Source organism: Elaeis guineensis, chromosome 13 (assembly GCF_000442705.2).
Source record: "Elaeis guineensis isolate ETL-2024a chromosome 13, EG11, whole genome shotgun sequence".
Lineage (NCBI taxonomy): Eukaryota > Viridiplantae > Streptophyta > Magnoliopsida > Arecales > Arecaceae > Elaeis > Elaeis guineensis.
Genome location: NC_026005.2, coordinates 51826658 through 51852315, shown reverse-complemented (window position 1 = coordinate 51852315; position 25658 = coordinate 51826658). Strand labels below are relative to the sequence as shown.

The 25658-nt window shown below is 38.9% G+C and overlaps 1 pseudogene; it reads left to right on the top strand.

Moving 5' to 3' along the window:
* Positions 1 to 1955: 1955 nt before the first annotated feature.
* The window catches only part of LOC140853134 (sulfite reductase [ferredoxin], chloroplastic-like), a 161554-nt pseudogene continuing 137851 nt past the window's right edge, over positions 1956 to 25658 (top strand).

Below are 25658 nucleotides of genomic sequence, written 5' to 3'. Positions count from 1 at the left end.
TCCTTTAATCAGAAGAATTGATTTTTAAAGTGCACCTACACATCTCTTTAAAATTGAGATCTACAAATTAAGTTAAAATCTCATGTGCTGATATTAGTGCATAGAACGCAAGCTATAGGATGTTGACAGTTCCCTTTTGCCAGTTCATCAACTCTGAGCATCTTCCCCTCAACAGCTAAACTTTGATTGGAATAGGGGATTCAAAAATATAATTCAGCCCTGGCACCACAGCACCACCAAAATTTAAGAATCTATAAATTGAAATTACATCTTTAATGAAGACCATCTCAAATTAGCCTTATCCTGGTTGTTTGATGGAAGAATCAAGTTCAAAATCTCCACAAGATCTACAAATTCTGCTGCATGTTTCTCCAATAAATACCTTCTTGTAGGGACAGATCACCTAGGAATGTCATTCTCCATTCTAAACTGAGAAGCCTCTGTCCCTTCCGGATCTAATAATATTGCAAATGTTAGGAAACAAGTCAGCCCATGTCCATCTGCCTAACCATCTGTTTACCCAATGTCTATTGCCCGACATGCATCATTTTTATGATGTGTGGATTAGTTCTATCCCAATTCGATGTGATTTGACCTGGGTTGTTTTCTTTGTCTATTTGTAGTTTTGGACATCCTTATTCTCTTCCGCTCATCTTTGTTGATGATTCTATGATGGATTATCACCTTGTTTTTTTTTTTTTTTAATTTTCATTTTATCTGCCACTTTTATTGCTTAACTATCAACTGATAGTCATTATCTCTATTTTAGGAGTATCTTCTATTGGTTTGATCTTTTGCTGCCTTTGACAAATTAATACTCAGCATCTCCCTTTTTTTTTTTTTTTTTTGTTTTGATCTTCTATTGTTTCATTTCTTGTGATTGATTCTTGTCTCTGAGAAGCTGTATTGCTTTCCCCTGAGACAATTTTTTTTTTTTGGTTCATTTTGGGGTTTTGACAATGGATCATTGTAGCAAGCAGGTTTATTCAGCAATTGTTATACCTTGAATATATAAAGCTCTTAACTCTTATCCTTTTGCTACCCATCAATCTAGATATCGGTGTTGCTCATTTTTACCAATATTATATATGCTGGACTGCTTCCTACCATGGTGCCCAATTATACCTACAAGATGAGTGCTATGATTTATTGCGATCCATTTTACCACGTTGGATGCGACATTGTGGATGACACCTCCTGGATAGCCATTATCTCGATTATGTTCGAGTTTTTCGTATTCCTTGGACTAATGGGCATCAATGCAGTTGGCAGATATGTTGTTTTTTTATGAATTTATTAGGGTCCTTGCACCATCAGCTAATAGAAATCTCAGCTAATATTTTGACCTACTCCAGCCTATACGTGTCGTTGACTGGGGAATGAGAACATCAACTTATATGTAATTTTAAACTACAAAACCAGTGGCGTTGGCTATCTACTAGCCCTTTTACAGTTTTCTGTGATGACCAGGCCAAGCTTTAGGTGATGGATTTGGTAAATGTTACAGCCTGTCAATTTGGTGTATCTGAGCTCAAGACAATAGCACTTTTATTATGTCTCAGTATGCTGCTTTCTTTAGTTTAATTTTTAGTGTGCTTCTGTCTTAGTTTTCCCATGGATTGTTTAAATTCTACCTCCATCAGGCTTGCTCCATCTAACTCTGAGACTATGCTTGTCACTACCCTGATATGTGGTAAACACCCCCATCTCAAAGAAGCTGAAAAAAATTGAGCTCAGCTTCAAGTATGTACCCACACAGGACAGAGGAACCAAGACATAGAACTAGTTTTGTCATTGGTTCATACCATACAATATGTACACTGCTGAATAGATGTGGTCATAACATAGTTGCTGTGCTAAATTGTACCATGTGTACAGCTCCTTCTGATCTGAATATCCATGTTGGGTGTGCTAATCAGCACATACCCACGTGAAATTTTTTTATGTTTCTAGATATGAGGCTCAACATGTTCCAAACATGTGTCTGGCCTGACACAACAGAACATGGTGGTAACATACTGTGTCAGCCTAAATTTGTCACTGGCACAAGTGCAACACATGGTATTTTTATCCGTGACCAAATGTAGATAGGGTTATAAGAGATGGAAGCAGGTTTATAAGCTATGCTGACTTCCAATAAAAGTGAATTAGATTAGGGTTGTGGGAAAGAGTGAGGAAGGAGAGGTTGACTAAGTGGATGATTAAGAATATACTGGTCGACCAGTGCCAAAGTTATTCACAACTAAAATGGAGTTAGGATCGGGTTTTGGGGAGGAAGAAAGCATCAAGAGAGGGATGGATGGGGAGGGGGAATGGGACTTCCTATCGATAAGGTTAGTGATTGTGTGGTTGGCGTTATATAAATTTCAAGATTCTTCTTGTTGAATACATCTCACTCTTAATTATTAAGATACAATTAAAAACAAATAATGTAAAAATACTTTTCATTATATGGGAGGGGGAGAGAGAGATATGCCGATAGAGGGAGGGAGAGAGGTGGCTCGGAAGCCCTCCTCTAGTTCCCTCTCTCTCTCTCTTGCTCTCTTTTCTTCTCCTTCTCCCTCCATTATCATTTCTCATTTTGCTTGTCCAAATCGTTCTAGTCTGTAGTCGATACAGCTTGATATGTCCTAAACTGGATGGTTTGGAATGGTTTCGCTATCCATACTTACCACCATTTCTACTTGCAACTAACCCTTTTTCACCATCACTACCATCCTTGTGACCATCCAAAAACCCTCCCTTTTATGTTTCTATTGGTTTTGTGTGTAACTGTAATCAAGAATATGCCCTTAGCAAATGAGGAAATAGCCACAGTGAGTGACAAAACAAAACTTGATGTTGGCATTGAATCAGTCCAAACATGGTTTGCTGTACTATCTTGTATATAGCATACTGTACTATATCAGTACTATACCAGTATTATACCATCTCGTACCATACTAAACCACATACTAACACTGTGATAGGATGGTATCAATACGGGATCTCATACCAAGATGGTAAACCTTGGATCTGAATCTCATTTCACCCAATATATTCCAAGTTAATCAAACAAAATATACTCCACCTGTGCACACATATTAAAAGAAAAATAGCGGGGGAGGGAGGGGGGGGGGGGGGTTCTAGGCCCATATCTCATTTATTCCTACATTTTGAGAGGCTATTTCTATGTTTTGAACCAATGACATTTAGGTCACAATATAGCAACCTTATCATTGCACCAGGGCCTACCTTCTTGTACAAATATTGAAGTAGACATGTGGCATGTTTTGATCTAAGATTGTTGTGTTATTTTTTGTAATATTATAACTTTTCCTACAATACCTGTTTGCTGTTATAGTCTTTACATGCCATTATAGAAACATGAACAAAAAATAAAGAATGTGAGTCAAGCTTGAGTCCACAAACCAGCTTCTGCTAAAGAAGTTAAAAAATCTTTTGGATCTTTCCGATGCATCACATGCAATATACAGGTACATAATCACTTATTGGTAAGTTAATAGAAGGGAAAAAAGGTGATAATAAATAAATTCTGTAAAAGCATAGCAATCTGGTAACTGGTTCTATGGATATAAAACCTAGTATCAAGCTTAAAATTTTCCAATGAAACCCAATTTATGTTCTGAGTTCTAAAGATACGTACTGTCTTATGGCTTGAACTGTGTTCTGTCAAAAAATCGTGTATACACTTAGGTCCCATTTTGTTCACATAAAATCTGGAATGAACCTGAATAAAGTTCTTATCGAGCTTTATTCTGCCAAACTACCTTCTTAGCACTTAATAAAGCATGAGTTGGCAAGGTATCTTTCGGATTTCAGAAGCTGATGAAGCACCTTTAAAGTACTTATTTCTCATCCTAGTTAAAATTATGAAGCCATTTCAGCCAAATAGTTTTGCTATGTTAAAAAGGTCATACCTTGAGTTATTCGTTTATTCAAAGTTTTAGGATAACTTATGTGAGAAACAAATAGGACCTGAACACCTTTTAAATTATCATAAGCTTAAGCTACACTAGATGAAGGCTGAAAGATTCATCAATCCTCTAAAACAAAGCTAAATCTGTTGATCATACAAATGAATGGCTTGGGATAATTGGTTACTATCTGTTTACACCATATTCAGACTGACAACTATAATCTGAAGGCTGATACACCAAAGGAAGTGAAGGCCGATACACTAAAGATGCAGATTGAGTATCTAAAGTATAGATCGGCTTAGGATGAGGCCTTAGTAGGATGGAGTACAAGGATGGTGGTTGGCCAGCACTGCCACTACCTATGCATTGGAAGAGTGGTTGAACTACCAATTTTGCATGGCAACAATAGCTTACATGGCATACAATAGTAAAAACAAGTGTTCCTAGTGAGTAGCGGTACCCATCTTCCCACTGCTCATGACATGAAAGGAGGGGTAGCAGTACCTATCACATCTAGCAATAGTAGACCATGTAGCTATAATAATAAAGATACACATCCAAGATGAGTAGTGGCACCCATCTTACTAATTAAGAGGAGCCATTTATAAGTATCCGATTGTAACCATGGAAAGGGGATTCTTTAGCCGATCAATGAAACTAGTTTATCTTTAAGTTATCTTTTATCTTTATCTTTAAATTTCTTGCTTTTAGTTTTCTAGTAAAATTCTAATTTACCAGTAGGAATAGTAGTAGAATACTTTGATCGTAACCCCTGCTATGCCCTATTTTTTCTTCTGTCAAACTAACGATGTGATGATAGCAAAAGTCCTTTAAGGTTAAAGCACCTATACCCACACTACTTTTATCATTATCCTTTAATTATCTCCTTTCCGATTAATATGGCATTGGTGGCATGCCCGTGCATCTACCCCAACCTAAGTCATAAGAGTTTCACCCTTCTCCATCAACCAACAAGATTTTTGTCATGCCTGTCTCCCCCTCCTGGTAGCCAAGAAGAGGAGCCAAACAAGTTTCTTTAGCTCACCTAGTGGAACATTATCGCATAGCCATCATTATACCATCAAGAAAAGGATGGATGATCTATAAACATTAGTGACTAGTTCGCTAGCCGGTCTTTTATAAGATGTTGCCATACAGCTCAAGTCCTACCTGGAGGAGAGCTGACATGGCCTATTGGAAATGTTCACGCATCAAGTGGCTACTAGCTAAGGCCACTTCTAGAGTGAAATAGCATCACTTTGGAGTTTATGACATAACAAGTTGAAAGACTTGTTTCTATTATTCAAGATTAGAGTCATTAACTACAGTATGTTGTGACACATATTGTAATAAACTTGGCCAACCATGACTCTAGATAAGGTAAATCGGTCTATCAGTCTTTAAATGGAAATGTTAGATTCTTTGAGAAACTTAACATTGGGGTTTCGGCCTATTAGGAGGAGGCTAAAGACTATCTTGTAGAGTCCTCAAAATTCATAGACTAGGGCAATGTGAAAATCCTACTAGCAAGTGTGGGAGTATGAGAGTATACCAGGCCCTAGACTAACACTTGGAATCATCAGCCATTAAGATTTACAGACAGCTGCTATTGGCAAGGTTGGTGAGATTACATCGAGACATGCCTCTAATGACAGAATTAGTCACTCGTTAATGGATGGAAGGTGGAGCCGAGCTACAACCTTATAGTAGTAGTTGTGCTTGTTATGAGGGTTGAGGCGCAACCTTGCCAACAGATGCCATTACATTTTTTCTACTGGTACATAAGTTAAATCTATGTACTGGAGAAAATATGATGATGACTCTTACCTCCACTAGATCCTCCATGGTTTCTACCTACTACTCAAGTTTATATCTCACCTCTATCAGATCCACATAGTCTGCATCTATTGTTCATGTTTTCTAAGAGATCGATAGATGTGGTGTTAGATACATCCCATCAGTAACCAGACCATCAAATGATGGGATGTTGGGGGACATTGTTTATACCATATCCAAACCGATGATTGTGATCTAAAGGCCGATACATCAAGGGAGGTGCACAGTGATACACCAAAGATGCAATCTGAGTATCTAAAGTGTAGGCCTAGGGAAGCAAGAGTTATCGATCTAGGGTGAGGCCTAAGAGGAGTAGAGTCTAAAGATGATGGTTGGCCAATGGTTACCATTATCCATGCATTCGAGTGGTTGAACTGCCTGCCATGCATGGCACTAGTGGCCTATGTGGTGCATAAGAGCAAGGATGTGCGTCCATAATGAATAGTGGTATCCACGTTCCTACTACCTATAATGTGAAAGAAGGGGTAGCACTGCTTATCATGTATGGCAATAGTGGGCCATGTGACATATAATAGCAATGATGAGTGTCCAAGATGAGTAGTGGTATCCATCTTATCAGTTAAGAGGTGCCACTTATCAATATTAGATTGTAACTATGAAAAGAAGATTCTTTGGTCGATTAATGCAATCAGTTTATTTTTTAGGTATATTTGATCTTTATCTGCTTTTAGTTTTTCAATAGGACTTTAATTGTCAGTAGGAGTTGCAATATGGTGCTTCAATCATAACCTTAGCTATATCCTATCTTTCCTTTTTCTGATCAGATGATGTGATGGTAGTGTAAGTCCTTGAAGGTCAAGGTACTTGGATCCATGCTACTCTTATTATCATCCTTTCATTATCTGCTTTCCAACTAATTCGATGATGGTGGCATGCCCATGCATCTATTCCAGCCTATGCCATGAGACTTGTCACCCAGCAATTTTTCTAGCATCTTATGACAATCGAAAAGAGGAGCCAAGCACTATCATAAATATTGAAAAGTTGGACCATAAAGGCAAATTGGAAGTACTCCATACTTCCTCTTAGTGATGACTTTTGCATCCTAACATTAAATAGGGTGGATTACAATAGTAAACAGTCTTCATATGTAGTTTTCTTTAGCCTTTTTAATTAGACAATTTTTTCCCCTTTCATTAGTTTGAATAAAGAAAAAGAATAGTCTCTATGACTTGTTCCGACATTTTTTATTCATGTCATCCAATTCTTTTCCATTGTATGCACGTCTTTTTCTAGCCTAGTAGATCAAAATAACTTGATTTTATTTATTTCTTTACTATAGTTCATTGGTTATGGAATTGGTGATTCACTAAACTAACTTCTTTTCTTTCTTTTTTTGTTTTTGCCCTCCTGCCTTCAAAAGCAGAAGCTTCTAAGGTTAAGTGAAGTAAGGCTGATTTATTCAAACAGCAAAGTCACTTTCTTAGATACCTCTAAATGAGGAGCTGCTGGCAGAGGCTCCAAATATAAATGTTGCTCCTCCACAACCGATCAAATTTCATGGAAGTTACCAACAAACTAACATAGATGAACGTGGTGTAACATCTTAACAGGTCATGCTTTGAACAAAGAATCTGTGTGGGAAAAATCTCAAATAAGCTTTATTTGCTTGTGGATGATCTTGCAGATGAGTAGGATTGGTGCCCTATGTTTGATAACTAGATCACCATTTCAGCTACATGGGATCTTGAAGGAGAACCTCAAGACCATGATGCATTCAATTATTAGAAGCATGAGCTCAATTCTTGGCACATATGGATGTTGGGAATAGTATCCCAAAGCTAATCGTCAGCCTGTTGACGGTTGTGCTCATTTTTGTATATGTACATAAATTATGAATTAATAAAAATTATTTTGACATTTTTTATCACAAAATATTTCATCTTCTAATGAACTCCTATGTTGTGGTGAAGTCCTTAGGACTATTTAGACTCGACAAAGGAGCATTTGTCATTTAGTCCTTAAATCTGTTCACGACCAAATGATACGTTGTTACCAAAGACGACAACGTTTATCAAGCATAGGTCATTGTGTGCCATATAGGTTGGTTGTCCTCTTAACCAATGAGTGTGGAAACACTGGTATGGCATACAGGTGAGATGTAAGAGTACATCTGCACTGAACGTGACCGACTTTGAAACTATTTCTGTTGTCAAGATTTGCTCCGATGGAATATGGGTATAAATGTCCCTCCGACCTGAGACCGCCATGGTGACTTGCAAGCAACTCACTGCACTTAGGCACTGGACTACCTGAATTTCTAATTCAGTGATGGAAGGCTGCTGGGTGTAGTCAAGTACTTGACTTGTCGGTGCGTGTGTCAAGATGGGATTGACCACTCCAGTTCAGGAGCTGTGTATAGTCATGTTTCAATTTAGCAAAACTTTGGCCAGGGTAGTCTTTGTGAAGAGTCACAGGACTGTTTGAGTTGAGCACGATTCGGATGATCTAATCAGGATTGACAGTTTAATCTTGAGTCATCCTAAACACAGCGGTCAAAAGGATGAATTATACAGTAACCATATTCACGTAGGTTCTGAGTGTTGCGATTGTGACTATTCGACCTATCCGATCATCGGGTACCATTGCTAGATAGTTACTTCGATTAGTACAGGAATTGATTCCTATGCTACCGGCTTAGGTTCGAACCTGCGGGGTCACACACATTAGAGGTTCCTATCTGATCTGATGACTGATGAAGAGTCCTAATGCTCGTGGACTATGAGTCTTATGTGTCTGGGACTCTGTGATCGAGAATCAAGATTCTCTGATCACGAGTCCCACACTTTTTGGGTACCGGGGTCAAGAGTCCCATTGGTTTGGGACTCTTCGATCAGGGTTACATATCGATGAATTCTGATGCCCGATTACCCATCGGATTTGGACTCAATATTTATGAGAGATTTAGTTAGTGATTTGATCACTAATTAACTCAATTTGATTGAGTAATTATTTTTGGATCAAGTCCAATTGAATTGGATTCAGTTGGGTTTGACCTGATTAGGTTAAGAGTTGACCTAATCGTCGAGATGGTTTGGTCCCTGATTTGATTAGGGGTTGGGCTTAATCAATTCCTGATTTGATTAAGATTTTATTGAGCCTAATTAAGCTTAATTAAGTTGGGTTTAAATTAGTCTAATTGGGCCTAACTTATTTGGTTCAATTAGGTTGGTTTAACTAATGAAACCACCTTGACCCATTCTCCCTGTGCCACCTCACTTCCACTGCGCCCATTTGAATTCACGAGAAGGAAGTTCTCATGAATTTTTTCTCATGCAAAGCCCTCCTCACGCCCTACTTTAATGTGCTAAATGAGTGGATAAGGATGATTGGTTGGCCATTCAAATTCAAAACAAAGTTTGAATTTAAATGAGCAACCAATCTTAGCACCTTGACCTTATCCTCTTTTAGCACCCCATTTATTACACGAGAAAATGTTTCTCATGAAATCACTCACCACAAATTAAGCCACGCCCTCTTCTTCTCATGTCTTTAGTGGATAGGGATAAATTGGTTTCCATTTGAATTCAAAATTTGATTGGAATTCAAATGTGCAATTATTCATCTTTATCCTCTCACGTGGATAAGACGTTTGACATTATTTTAAAAGGAGGAGAAGAGTGGGGCGTGTGCAAGAAAAATTTTGGAGAGAAAATCTGGGTGTGAGGAATCCTTGTGTGTAAGGTGATGGTCTATATCCTTCCGAGAGAAAAAGAAAGAAAAGAAAGAAAAAGTATGCGCAGGGTTTCAGTGAGTTCTTCAGGGTTTCAGCTTGGAGTTCGGGAAGTGAGAAGGTGAGCTACGAGTGTCGTGAGCCCACCAAATTTTAGAAAAATCTTCAACATCCTCTCAAGCACGTCTGCTGATGATCTAGAGCATCCAAAGAATCAACAGACATCGATCGAAGAAGTTCGATCAGCATCAATCGTCGAAAGGGCTCTACAACGAGCTAGCACTCGTGAGGAGTCGATCAGACTGGAAGCTTCGTGTGGATGATCCACAGAGGCCAGACACACTGTGTGGCTACATCGTGATGATCAGACTCTTCTGACGGTGATCAGATTGCGGTGATCTACTACCCACACAAAAGTATTGTGTTCTGAACACATTATAGTAAAGTATTTACTGTTCAAATTTGAAATTCAAATTTAAATGCATGCATGCTATATATCATATTTAGATCTTAGTATAGGATAAATTCTTATTAATTAATTAGATTAATTAATAATTTTTGCTGTAAAATAGTGATTTTGAAAAAAATTTAAAATTATCATTTTACTCTTGCACTGAATTATCCCCACAATGGAGACCTGAATAGAAATGTGCTAGCTCCTGCATCACCATATATGAACAAGGAGTATGTTTTTTGCTCAGGAAACTGCAGAGAACATTACCATGCCTCTGACACCTCAATATGGTGCATAATATGATTTGTGGGTAGATTAAGAGAAAATCATGTCAATAGTTTCTCCTGAAGTACTGTTGCTGCAAGGCTCAAAATCTGGAATAGAGTTGATCAACTGGAGTGAGACTGAGCTGGAACAATCTTAGCGACCTGATGAGAATTTCTCCAATCTACAAAATCAATCAAAAAAATCAGATGGGGATCCTCTGATTCTTGACCCTCCAATGCTTAAGTCAGTTCGAGTCTTGAGAACAGAGTGAAAAAGAGTGAAAGAGCAAGAGAGATTGAGTGAAACTAGAGGAGAATTAGGTGGAAGTCAAGAGTCTGGCCTAATTTTCTATCGCCAGAGTCTCTCCTAGTTTCAGAGAGCAAAACTTATCGATGGAGGATCCTTGATCCTCTATTTATAAAGGGATTAAGGAGGCCATTTCAGAGTTTGTTAAGTTGGTAGAGGAGTCTGTTAGGTGGTTAGAAAGCTACCTGTAAGTAAGCTGGCGGATAACTATGCATATGAGTTGGACATGAGATTAAGGCCAGCTGTGGCTTGGTTGAGGAAACCATCGTGGGTGTTCGCAGAGCGATTCAATTTGTCACTATAATAGTTCACTTCGATAGATGATCGGGGTAAAATAGAGATGTCATAATATGTAGCGAAAATTCAGTGCAGGGGCAAAATGATAATTTTAAAATTTTTTTAAAATTATTATTTTACAGTAAAATTATTAATTAATCTCATTAATTAATACTAATTAACCCTACACTAGGATCTAAATATGATACAACAGCATGCATTTAAATTTGAAATTCAAATTTGAAACAGTAAACTTTTTACTGTATTGTGTTCAGAACACATCACCTTTTGCAGGTAGTCGATCACTGCAATCTGATCACCGTCGGGGGACTCTGATCATTACATCATAGCCACACTAGTGTCTGACCTCTGCAGATCATCCACATGAAGCTCCCGTCTGATCGGCTCCTCACGAATGCTAGTTCGTGATTTCATCCTTTTGATGGTTGATGTTGATCGAACTCCTTCGATCGATGGTGCCGACTCCTCAGACACTCTGGATCATCTGCACAATTGGCTGAGAGGCTGATGGATCTCTCCCTAAAATTTGGTGGACTCACGACACTCATGGCACACAAATCTCACTTCTCGAATCCTAGGTAGAAACCCTAGGGTACACACCAAAAACCCTGCGCTCAATTTTCTTTCTTTTCTTTCTTTTTCTCTTAGAAGGTTTTGAACCTTCACCTCATGCACAAGGCTTCCTCACACCCCACTTTCTTTTTCAAAATTTTTCTACGCATGCCCCAGCTCCCTATCTCTTTTAAAATAGTTCAAAACGTGTCTTATCCGCGTGAGAAAATAAAGACAAGTGGTTACACATTTGAATTCAAATCAAATTTGAATTCAAACTAAAACCAACTCATCCCTATCCACTTGGGCGTGAGAAGAGAAGGTGCGAGTTTGCTTTGTGCGTGGAAAGGTTTCACGAGAAACTCTTTTTCATGTGAGATGTGGGGCGCTAAAGTGGATAATGTCATGTATGCGCAAGAGATAAGTTATCCATTCAAATTCAAACACGCTTTGAATTTGAATGGCTAACTAATCATCTTTATCCAAATATTGGCGCACAAGAGTGGGCATGAGAAGAGCTTTGTGTGAGAAAAAATTCATGAGAAGTTTCTTCTCGTGAATTCAAATGGGCGCAGAGATTTAAGGTGGTACAGAGATTCAAATTCAAATGGTGGTTTGATCTTAATAGAACCAACCTAATCAAAATAGGTTAAGCACAATTAGACTAAATTAAACCCAACTTAATTAGGCTTAATTAAGCTTAATAAAATCTTAATAAAATCATAAATTGACTAAGTCCAACCCCTGATCAAATCAGGGACCAAACCATCTCGACGATTAGGTCAACTCTTAACCTAATCGGGTCAAACCCAACTGAATCCAATTCAATTGGACTTGATCCAAAAATAATTACTCAATCAAATTGAGTTAATTAATGATCAAATCACTAATAAAATCTCTCATAATTATTGAGTCCAAATTTGATGGGCAATTAGGCATCAGAGACCATCGATATGAAACCCTGATCAAAGAGTTCAAATTTTAAATTCAAAATTTGAAATTCAAAATTTTGACCCTGGTACCCAAAATGTGTGAAACTTAAGATCAGAGAATCCTAATTCTCAATCATAGAGTCCCAGACACATAAGACTCATAATCAGCCATCAGATCAGAAAGAAACCTCTAATGTGTGTGACCCCGCAGGCTCGAACCTAAGCTGGTAGCACAGGAACCAATTCCTGTACTAATCGAAGTGACCATCTAGCAATGGTACCCGACGTCCGAATAAGTCGAATAGTTGCAATCGCAACACTCAGAACCTACGTGAATATGGTTACTGTATAATTCATCCCTTTTGACCCCTGTGTTTAGGACGACTCAGGATTAAACTGTCAACCCTGATGAGATCATCCGAATCGTGCTCAACTCAATTAGTCCTGTGACTCCTCACTAGGACTACCCTGGCCAATATTTTGCTAAATTGAAACACGACTGTACACAGCTCCTAAACTGGAGTGGTCAATCTCATCTTGACACACGCACCGACAAGTCAAGTACTTGACTACACCCAGCAGCCTTCCGTCACTGAATTAAAAATTCAGGTAGTCCAGTGCCTAAGTGCAGTGAGTTGCTTGCAAGTCACCGTGGCAGTCTCAGGTCGGAGGGACATTTATACCCATATTCCATCGGAGCAAATCTTGACAGCAGAAATAGCTCCGGAGTCGATCATGTTCAGTGCAGATGTACCATTACATCTCACCTGTATGCCATACCAGTGTCTCCACACTCCTTGGTTATGAGGACAACCAACCCATATGACACACAACGACCTATGCTCGATAAACGTTGTCGTCCTTGGTAACAACGTATCATTTGATCGCGAACAGGTTTAAGGACTCAGCGACAAATCCTCCTTTGTCGAGTCTAAATAGTCCTAAGGACTTCACCACAACACAGGAGTTTATTAGAAGATGAAAAATTTGTGATGAAAAAATATCAAAATAACTTTTATTTATTTATAATTCATGTACTAATACAAAAAGAGCACAACTGTCAACAGACTGACGATTGGCTTTGGGACACTATTCCCAACAATCTCCCACTTGGCTTAAAGCCAATCGGTGCAGTATCTAATACCCATCTTCGACTTATAGTCGTTGAACTCCTTCACCGCAATGGCTTTAGTGAATGGGTCGGCCAGGTTCTCCTTCCCATCGATCTTCTGAAGGTCGATGTCACCTCGATCCACGATCTCCCGGATGAGATGGTAGCGGTGCAGAATATGCTTCGTCCGCTGGTGTGCCTTCGATTCCTTCACCTGAGCAATGGCTCCAGAGTTGTCACAGTAGAGCAAAACTGGACCAACAAGGGAGGGTGCTACTCCGAGCTCGGTGATGAATTTCCTCAGCCACACCGCTTCTTTAGCTGCATCTGATGCAGCAATATACTCTGCCTCGCATACTAAATCAGTCACAGTGTGCTGCTTGAAACTCTTCCAGCAGACAGCCCCACCATTAAGGGTAAAAATAAATCCTGACACACTCTTGCTGTCATCGCGATCAGACCGAAAACTAGAGCCTGTAAACCCTATAAGTCTCACGTCTGATTCACCATATACAAGCCACTGATCCTTAGTATTTCTTAAATACTTCAGGATGGTTTTAACAACCTTCCAGAGATTCTCCCCTGAATCAGATTGGTATCTACTCACTACCCCTAGTGAGTATGCCACATCTGGTCGTATACATGTCATGGCGTACATGATAGATCCCACTGCCAAAGCATATGGAATCCTACCCATACGCTCTCTCTCTTGAGGTGTTGTCGGACAATCCCTTTTCAAGAGAGAAATTCCATGGCCTATCGGTAGATAGCCTTTTTTGGAATTCTCCATGTTGAACCTTTTCAGTATAGTATCAATATACGTAGACTGGGATAAGCCAAGCAACCTTTTGGATCTATCCCTATAGATCCTCATCCCTAGGATGTAGGAAGCTTCTCCCAGATCCTTCGTGGAAAACTGTGACGACAGCTAAATCTTTATTCCCTGTAATGCAGGGACATCATTCCCGATTAAGAGAATGTCATCCACATACAATACAAGAAATACTACTACTGGACCATTAGCCCACTTATAAATACAGGGCTCTTCTCCGTTCTTAACGAAGCCATACATTTTGATTGTCCTATCAAAACGTATGTTCCAACTCCGAGATGCCTGCTTAAGTCCATAAATGGACCTTTGTAGCTTGCAAACCTTAGACTCATCTGTGGATGTGAACCCTTCAGGTTGTATCATATACACCTCTTCATCCAGCTCTCCATTTAGGAAAGCTGTCTTCACATCCATCTGCTAGATTTCATAGTCTAGATGGGCAGCTATCGCAAGCATAATCCGAATGGATTTGAGCATTACCACAGGAGAAAATGTCTCGTCATAGTCTATACCATAACGTTGACGATATCCCTTGGCAACCAGACGGGCTTTATAGGTCTCCACCTTACCGTCTGCGTCCCTCTTCCTCTTGAAGACCCACTTACACCCTATGGGTTTCACTCCTTCGAGTGAGTCAACCAATGTCCACACATCGTTGACTTTCATAGACTCCATTTCAGATTTCATGGCCTCTAGCCATTTCTCAGAGTCAGGTCTCTGCATTGCATCCATGTAGGTGATCGGATCCTCATCATTTTCATCAAGTTCGACAGGATCACCATCCCGGACCAAGAAACCATAGTATCTATTCAGTTGATGTGGTACTCTACCAGACCGCCTTAAGGGTGCATAATCAATGGGCTCTGGATCTGATCTAATCAAATTCGGTTCAGGTTCAGTAACATGTGTCAGTTTTTCTACCTGTCGAACTTCGTCAAGTTCGACCTTAGAGGCAACAGTTCCTTCACTAAGGAATTCTTTTTCTAAAAAGATTGCCTTAAGGCTGATAAACACCTTTTGCTCATCAGCAAGGTAGAAATAATACCCTTTGGTCTCTTTTGGATACCCTATAAAATTACACTTGTCAGACCTAGGTCCAAGCTTGTTTGTAATTAAACGTTTAACATAAGCCGGACACCTCCAAACCTTAAGGTGCGAGAGTACTGGCTTACGTCCTATCCATATCTCATATGACGTTTTAGCTACAGACTTACTCGGAACTCTATTTAGAAGGTAACAAGCCGATTCGAGCGCATATCCCCAGAGGAAGATCGGCAGACCAGCAAACCTCATCATGGATCGAACCATGTCCAATAAGGTCCGATTCCTCCTTTTAGACACACCATTATGTTGTGGTGTTCCAGGAGGAGTCCACTGAGAGAGAATCCCATTCTCCCCTAGATACGTCAGAAACTCATTGGAAAGGTATTCACCTCCTCGATCAGATCGAAGAATTTTAATACACTTTTCAGTTTGTTTTTCTACCTCATTTCGGAATAGTTTAAACATTTCAAATGACTCCGACTTATGCTTCATTAAGTAGATATACCCATACCTCGATAGGTCGTCTGTGAAGGTTATGAAGTAGAAATATCCACCTTTTACACTTGAGCTCATAGGTCCACATACATCAGAATGTACCAGACCCAAGAGTTCACTGGCTCGCTCACCTTTTCCAGTAAAAGGTGACTTGGTCATCTTTCCAAAAAGACAAGACTCACAGGTTGGAAGTGATTCACAATCACCAAGTTCAAGAATTCCTTCTTGAGCCAATCTGTTTATCCTGTTCTTATTGATATGACCTAGCCTACAGTGCCAAAGGTAGACTTCTGACACATTATCTATTCTAGGGCGTTTACTGAAGTTTTGAACCACATTAACAGGCTGTGATAGTAAGTAAATTCTATTATTTAATTATCCAACAAACATTGTAACACCATTCAAAATGATACTGCAAATATTTTTTTTTATTAAAAAATCATAACTGTACATGGCCAAAAGGCCTACAGAAATAATATTTAATAAAAAGCTAGGATAATAGTGACATTCACTCAGAATTATATTACGAGAATTGATTACAAGACTCATGATTCCTAAAGCTAGAACTGAAACTTTGCTTCCATTTCCAACGTTCAAGAATCTCTCACCTTCATCAAATCTCCTACTGACCTGCATATCCTGCATCGAATTATAAATATGATAAGAGCTTCCGGTATCCAATACCCAGGCAGTAATATCACAAATGGAAAAGTTGTAAGGAGTTATCATATAATTACCTTGCTTCTTCTTCGGCCTGTTTGGGTCTAGGGAGGCAATGTATTGAGGACAGTTCCTCTTCCAATGCCCCTGCTTCTTGCAAAAGAAGCACTCCGCCTGACTCTGGTCGGGCTTGCGCTTCTTGGTCTGACTCTGTGCAACCGTCCCAGTATGAGGCTGCACCTTCTTGTTCTTTTTCTTCTTGTTCTTCTTCCCCTTCCCAAAGGGTCGATGATGAGAAAAAGACCCTCCCACTACATTCACCGACTCCTTATGGAGCTGGTGATCCTTCTCAAAGTTCTACAGCAACCCTAACAACCCATGACAGTTTACTGCAGATTTTGTCATTCAAAAATGAGTAAGGAATAGGAGGAAGGACTTGGGCAAGAAATTAAGAATCACATCCTTACCGAGCTGCTCGTGCAGAGAAAAACCCAATTTGCTCAGGCACTCAATCATCTCGATCATGTACAGTACATGATCAGTGACTGAGGCCCCATCCCTCATCCGAGCATTGAAAATGGCACAACTAGTTTTATTCCTTTCAACATCATCAGGCGTGCCAAAGGAGTCGTTCAATATTTGAAGCATCTCCTGTAGCTAGGCGTTCTCAAACCTGTGGCTAAACTCATCATTCATTGCTGCCAGCATAATACATCGAACGGTAGTGCAGTCATTGAGCCACTTCTGGTAAGTATCTCTGATCGCCTTACTAGCGTTCGGAGCTGGCTTCTCAGGTGCTGGATCCGTTACTACATAAAGGATCCGCTCATGCTCAAGGACGATTTTCAATTTTTGATACCAGCTATCGAAATTAGGTCCCATGAGCTTGTCATTATCTAATAATGATCGGAGCGACAGGGTAGTGGCTATAGCTGTATAAAGGAAAATCAGACCTCTATTAGTACATAAATTAATACCAAAGACTTGAACTTTAGTCTAAAGTTTTTCTCAATATTTTTACGAACTGGTAGCCTCAACCTCCAATTCGAGGAATTACTTTAATTTCTTAATGGGTACTAGAATCCACACAGACTACACACGAGCCCAACTTTGGTTGGTCAACCCATGTGCATCTATGGGTAGGTTCTTAACCAGTTATTTCTCTAAACAACTTCTAGTAATTGATTTTGCCCCAGAACCTAATCAGTATGCTTTGGCCTCCACTGAAAAGATCTGGTTAGGTCCAACCATTAACATGACTTAATTTGATGAATCAGACCAATAAATGATCAGGCCCAACTTTAGCCGGCCAACCTAACCACCATCAGAAAGACTCAACCAAATTATTATATTATGAATGATAATTCCATTAGCCAATGAGCACCAGGCCTTTGGGCCTCCAATGATCATTGAACTAATGGACTCATTATCACTCACTTAATGGGAGGCATTGATTTAGTTATCATTATAACTTAATCATTTTAGGAACCTAATAATTTTTGAGAATTTTATTAAAGGATAGTAGAGACAAAATCATCCAGCCAATTTCAATCCTCCTACTGACTTCACCAAGTCAGATTAAAAAGGATTTAATTAAAGCTGGCATTAGGAGCACCTAAATCAGTCACACTGATTTACCTAATGACATGGGTGAGCTCTAATCACCAAGTGATCTAATCAAAATCTAACTTACCAGATTGGCCAGGTAAGTGAGATCAGTGGTGGGGATTTGCCATTAACTCGTCAATGATCGAATCAATGCTAGTAGCTCCCGCTTAAGAACCACTGGTCAAAACTGCCGAACTTACCTTAGACACCAACCGGTTCATTAGTTTTAATTTTGAACAACTTAGTAAATAGGGCTCCACCGCGTAGCCATGAATTAAGTCCATCTTGATCTAGTTAAAGACATGGACCCATTCAACTACAACTATTGAAGTTGAGTCTAGAGTATCCTTGACCTAATCTAATTCAACTTTTGATTAGATTTGACCAATTACTTCATTTAGTCTATTTTTTAAGTTAACCTTAGGTCTAACCCAATTATGAACCTAATTCATCTAACCCATTGACTCACAAGTTTATGCAATTGTCTTAGATCTTAATTCACAATTCTAGACCTACTAGACAACACTTAATTCTTTTAATTAAGTACTTGGGCTGATGGGTCAGGATTTGGCATTTTGAAAATAATTTTCAAATTTTGAAAGATTTTATTTTCTGTTCACCAAATGTGTTGACTCATTTCACAAACGGGTCAGCACAATTCATAAACAGCAATCCTATTGCTCATTTCATAACAAAAAATAACTCAAAATAAATCATAAATTTTTTTTTAGATCTAATCTAACACATTCATGATAAATTTTATAATTAAGTCATTTCGCTGCTTCATCGGCATGGGATATAATTGCATCGGCACCCCTACCATCATAGGAGACCCCATCGAATGGGAAGAGAGGGCCTTTAAACCCTACTTTTCTCCTATGATCGGACGGCCATGGCAACCAACCCAATTAGATTACTTGCTACTTGGATCAAGTATATCTAAATATACTAATTTTAAAATTTAAATTTTGAATTTTAAATTTCAAATTTCAAATTTCAAATTTCAAATTTGAGATTTCAACCAAATTTCAAATTTCGAATTTCCAATCTTTGAATTTTAAATTTTGAATTTTAAATTTCAAATTTCAAATTTTGAATTTCAAATTTTAAATTTCAAATTTGAGATTTTAACCAAATTTCAAATTTCAAATTTCCAATCTTTGAATTTTAAATTTTGAATTTTGAATTTTAAATTTCAAATTTTAAATTTCAAATTTGAAATTTCAAACAAATTTTAAATTTCAAATTTCAAATTTTAAAATTCAAATTTTAAATTTTGAATTTTAAATTTGAACTTATAGATTACACCTTAATCCACGCATGCATATGTATATCATATTCTAGAACCGGACTCTGATACCATTTGTAGCGAAAATTCAGTGTAGGGGCAAAATGATAATTTTAAAACTTTTTAAAATTATTATTTTATAGTGAAATTATTAATTAATCTCATTAATTAATACTAATTAATCCTATACTAGGATCTAAATATGATACAATAGCATGCATTTAAATTTAAAATTCAAAATTGAAACAGTAAACTTTTTACTGTACTGTGTTCAGAACACATCACCTTTTGCGGGTAGTCGATCACCACAATCTGATCACTGTTGGGGGGCTCTGATCATCACCTCACAGTCACACTAGTGTCTGGCCTCTGCAGATCATCCACATGAAGCTCCCATCTGATCGGCTCCTCACGAATGCTAGTTCGTGATTTCATCCTTTTGATGGCTGATGTTGATCGAACTCCTTCGATCGATGTGTGCCGACTCCTTGGATGCTTCGTATCATCTGCATGATTGGTTGAGAGGCTGATGGATCTCTCTCTAAAATTTGGTGGACTCACGACACTCGTGGCACACAAATCTCACTTCCCAAATCCTAGGTAGAAACCCTAGGGTACACACCAAAAACCCTGCACCCAATTTTCTTTCTTTTCTTTCTTTTTCTCTTGGAAGGTTTTGGACCTTCACCTCATGCACAAGGCTTCCTCACGCCCCACTTTCTTTCTCAGAATTTTTCTACGCATGCCCCAGCTCCCTATCTCTTTTAAAACAGTTCAAAATGTATCTTATCCGCGTGAGAGGATAAAGACAAGTGGTTACACATTTGAATTCAAATCAAATTTGAATTCAAACTAAAACCAACTCATCCCTATCCACTTGGGTGTGAGAAGAGAAGGTGCGAGTCTGCTTTGTGCATGGAAAAGTTTCACGAGAAACTCTTTCTCATGTGAGATGTGGGGCGCTAAAGTGGATAATGTCATGTATGCGCAAGAGATAAGTTATCCATTCAAATTCAAACACGCTTTGAATTTGAATGGCTAACTAATCATCTTTATCCAAATATTGGTGTACAAGAGCGGGCATGAGAAGGGCTTTGTGTGAGGAAAAATTCATGAGAAGTTTCTTCTCGTGAATTCAAATGGGCGCAGAGATTTAAGGTGGTGCAGGGATTCAAATTCAAATGGTGGTTTGATCTTAATTGAACCAACCTAATCAAAATAGGTTAAGCACAATTAGACTAAATTAAACTCAACTTAATTAGGCTTAATTAGGCTCAATAAAATCTTAATCAAATTAGAAATTGACTAAGCCCAACCCCTGATCAAATCAGGGACCAAACCATCTCGACGATTAGGTCAACTCTTAACCTAATCGGGTCAAACCCAACTGAATCCAATTCAATTGGACTTGATCCAAAAATAATTACTCAATCAAATTGAGTTAATTAGCGATCAAATCACTAATAAAACCTCTCATAATTATTGAGTCTAAATTCGATGGGCAATTAGGCATTAGAGACCATCGATATGAAACCCTGATCAAAGAGTTCAAATTTCAAATTCAAAATTTGAAATTCAAAATTTTGATCCCGGTACCCAAAATGTGTGGAACTCATGATCAGAGAATCCTAATTCTCAATCATAGAGTCCCAGACACATAAAACTCATAATCAGCCATCAGATCAGAAAGAAACCTCTAATGTGTGTGACCCCGCAGGTTCGAACCTAAGCCGGTAGCACAGGAACCAATTCCTGTACTAATCGAAGTGACTATCTAGCAATGGTTTTTGACATCCAGATAAGTCGAATAGTTGCAATCGCAACACTCAGAACCTATGTGAATATGGTTACTGTATAATTCATCCCTTTTGACCCCTATGTTTAGGATGCTCAGGGTTAAACTATCAATCCTGATGAGATCATCCGAATCGTGCTCAACTCAATTAGTCCTGTGACTCCTCACTAGGACTACTCTGGCCAAGATTTTGCTAAATTGAAACACGACTGTACACAGCTCCTAAACTGGAGTGATCAATCCCATCTTGACACACGCACCGATAAGTCAAGTACTTGACTACACCCAGCAGCCTTCCGTCACTGAATTAGAAATTCAGGTAGTCCAGTACCTAAGTGCAGTGAGTTGCTTGTAAGTCACCGTGGCTGTCTCAGGTCGGAGGGATATTTATACCCATATCCCATCGGAGCAAATCTTGACAGCAGAAATAGCTCTGGAGTCGGTCACGTTCAGTGCAGATGTACCATTATATCTCACCTATATGCCATACCAGTGTCTCCACACTCCTTGGTTATGAGGATAACCAACCCATATGGCACACAATGACCTATGCTCGATAAACGTTGTCATCCTTGGTAACAACGTATCATTTGGTCGCGAACAGGTTTAAGGACTAAGCGACAAATCCTCCTTTGTCGAGTCTAAATAGTCCTAAGGACTTTACCACAACACAGGAGTTCATTAGAAGATGAAATATTTGTGATGAAAAAATATCAAAATAATTTTTATTTATTTATAATTCATGTACTAATACAAAAGGAGCACAACCGTCAACAGGCTGACGATTGGCTTCGGGACACTATTCCCAACATAATTTCATCCTGGATAAAGAGGCACTGGGGTTCAGGTTGGTAAATACCTGATCTGAATATTTCTTTGTTAGTTGAGATGACATCCAGACAGAACACAAGAGCATCTTTTATTCAGATCGGTGCAATACCGAGCTGAATCTGCTAACTGATAAATTAGTCTGTTGGAATCTGGTACTTTCAGATTGACATCTCTTTGATCTCGTATGATGATGCCATATATCTTAAGGTTGGTTTAATATACTAATACTTTGCTCCTCCACTTCCTATGTCCGAGGTGATAATCCTCTGATTGGACTAAAAAGTCAAAGTATCTTCATAAGGTTGGATTTTCACCAATTTGGAAGGTATTTGTCATGGAGATCAGATTTTACTAGTCAAGATATTTTATTTTTGAGTTATAATTTTTGACCCAATTTCTTACCGACTAGGAGATCTTATCTCCGCATTTGACTTTGACTCAATCATTTACTGACCAGGAGATCTTATCTTCACACTTGAATTTACGATTCAATTTTCACTGATCAGGAGATCTTATCTCTATATTTAAACTTTCAATTCGATTTTTGTCAATCAGAAGATCTTTTGTGTATTTTCTTTGTGACTTAGTCATTCTTCGATCAGGAGATCTTATCTCCATACTTGAATTTTTGATTCGATTTTTACTGATTAGGAGATCTTATCTCTATACTTGTTTTTTTGGCTCAATCTTCATCGGCTTGGAGATCTTATCTTCATATTTGAACTTTTGGTTCGATTTTCACCAACCAGGAGATCTTATCTCCACACTTGAATTTTTGGCTCAATCTTCATCGATCTGGAGATCTTATCTCTATACTTGAACTTTTGATTTGATTTTCACTGATCAAGAGATCTTATCTTCACATTCAAATTTTGGCTCGGTCGTTCACCGATCAAGAGATCTTATTTCTATGTTGTACCTTGAAACTTTTCGAGTTGGTATCACCGTCGCCTAGAATAAATGTGCCACACTTTGAGAGCATAAAAATTAATTACATGATTGAAAACAAAGAGACTTGATCTTTCAAAAAATGATCCGTCAGATCTTCTACCATCATTGCTTGGATGGGCGATTTGAAAATGTCAAATAAGAGTGCACCATTTGTCAATGTTTGATTGGCTTATTAGCTAGAGCATGGATCAATCTGTCGTAGGTAAATCTGGAGGGAGGTGTGCCTAACCATCATCTAATCGAGCATCAGATTAATGCCAGATACACAAATCGATAAGGAGATCAGTTAATCCAAATCGTCGGTCCATCTATAAAAGGCTTTTACCCCCCAATCACTGTTCATTTCTGTTGTTACCATGCGAAGGTGCTGTGAAATTATTTTCTAAAGCTTCTCTGTATTGAACGGCCATCAGAGATAATGAGAAGCTTCACCAGAGCGAAAGGAAAAAGAGTTCATTCTCCATCTCTTGAGAGGATTTCATCTGTCTCTCTTAAGTATCAGTCATCCCTCATTTGTTCTCCTTTGACCGTAGGATAGCCTTTCTTTCTCTTTCGATTCTTTTCATTTCTCCTTAACATTTTCCCTTGAGAAATATGTCCAAGAGTGGTAGGAAGGGAAAAGAGGCTGTAGGTGGCTTACAGATTAGGTCGACCTAGCCTTTATTGGCCATTGAGGTAGAAAATCCACTCCAGGAGGGCCTTGAAACTAGTTCCATAGGTGAGGGGAGTTTGGATCATAGCATAGAATCTCCTGTGCATGGTCTCATGGACTACTTCGGTCCCGAGATAAAAAGATCTATTTCGATCGAGGAGGACCTCCTAACCCTTAGAAAAAAATATGATATACTTAATGAGTATGAAATGATAGTGCAGGGTCTGAAAGGTTAGGTACTTGAGCCTTCCGAGAGTTGTATAGCTTTCTATGATGAGTCCCTTCGATCCGACCTGTGGTTCCCACTGCACCCCCATTTTAGCAATGTCTTTGATTTTTATAGGGTCCATCCCACTCAAATAACTCCAAATGCAATTAGGATGATTATAGTATTCATAATTATGTGTAATTTCCTTCACAAAGATCTTAGGATCTTTCTATTTAGATCTTTGATCTTTTTGAAAAGGCATCCGAGTGAGAAAGATTGGTGGTACTTCTCATCTTGAAAAAATTATAAATTTGAATCTAGTCTTTCCTCTTCAATTCACGACTGAAAAGGCCATTTTTTCTTTATCCAGACTCCTATTTTATGGGGTTTTAGAATTTTCTGGGGATGTCCGGACACCAAATATAACTTTAATGATGAAATTCTCTCCAAGGATGAGGTGGCTCATTCAACCTTGATTACCATCAAAACACCCAAGTTATCTTATCTGATAAATGATCAGGCATTATATGATGCCGGTGTCAGCCTGTACTCTCCTCGGGATAAGATTGAAGTATTTTATTTTTCAATTTTATCATTTCTTTTTCATCTTCATTATTTTGATACACATGTCTCATATAGAAATGAAGTTCAATCCGACGAAGGTGGAGGATAGGAAGAGAAAGGACCAACCAAAACTATTTACTACCATCCCCGCACCAAAGAGAGTCAAAGGTGCGGAACCTCCTCCTACCCAAGCGGCATCCTGATCTTCTTCAGTAACCCCTTTTCTGACCAACTCAAGAAGAAGTGAAGCCTCCTGGGGTAAACAAAATTCTCCTCAGGCCCTATCACTAGAACCTCCACCTCGCTAGCCGGCTTTGTTAAGGATCAAGAATAACAATGCCCGACCTATGCTGCCTTCCAAAGAGATCGGATGCAACCCGATCACAACTTCCGTAGCTCCATCAAGTTCATTCGAGGGAGACGCCATGACAAGGATGTCACTTTTGGAGCAACCTCGATTGGTCCACGATCTTCTCGAATCAGTGATGCTGATTGTCGATCTGGAGGTGTGTCGAAAAAATAAACCATAGGAGATCGCCAACCACGGATTCGAACAGCTCATGCATATGAGTTTTTCTCTCTCTTTTTTTCTTCTTTGGTGAATAATCGATCTAAACCTTTTGCCCTGTAGGTCACTATCGACTTCAAGGTCATGTATGAGAACATGGCATACTTGTTGAAGAATAAAGAGGCCATGGACGCCAATCTGATCATTCTCCAGGAGAAGAAGAAAGAGTTCTAACTCACTGCAGGACTCAAACATCAACTTGAAAAGAAGCTGAAGGCACTGAAGGAGAAGAATCAGAACCTATTGGATCTTCAGTGAAAGGTCAATGAGCAAGAGAAAAAGATTTTTGATCTGCATGCTATCACCGAGAAGAATAAGAAACTAGAGCCGAGGCTTAGAGAGGTGGAAAAGGCCAATGAGGCTCATGAGAAGGCCATTGAGGCCTTGAAGAGATAAGTTAAGAAAGAGCAGGACAAGATGACCAAGGTAGTGAAATTATACAAGACCTTCAAAGAGTTCAAGGATGAAGTATCTGAGAAATTCGAGGGCACATATGATTATGCCTTCAGTCAGTGTCGCAACTTAATTAAAAAATTATATCTTGAAATAGATATCTCCAAGGTCACTCTAAAGGTGGCCATCAAGATGGGCATAAAGAGGGATCTTGAGTCACCCCTTGAAGCAGCAGAGGAGCCAGTGAAGGAATCTGATCGATCTCCTACTGAGGTGAATACAACTGAAGCCATCATCACGGAGCCTATATCTGTGGTGCCTTCAGTAGAGACTAAAGTCCTCAAGGTCGGTAAGAAAACGGAGTCCACCCCAGCCACAGAACTTGCTACCACTGATGCTA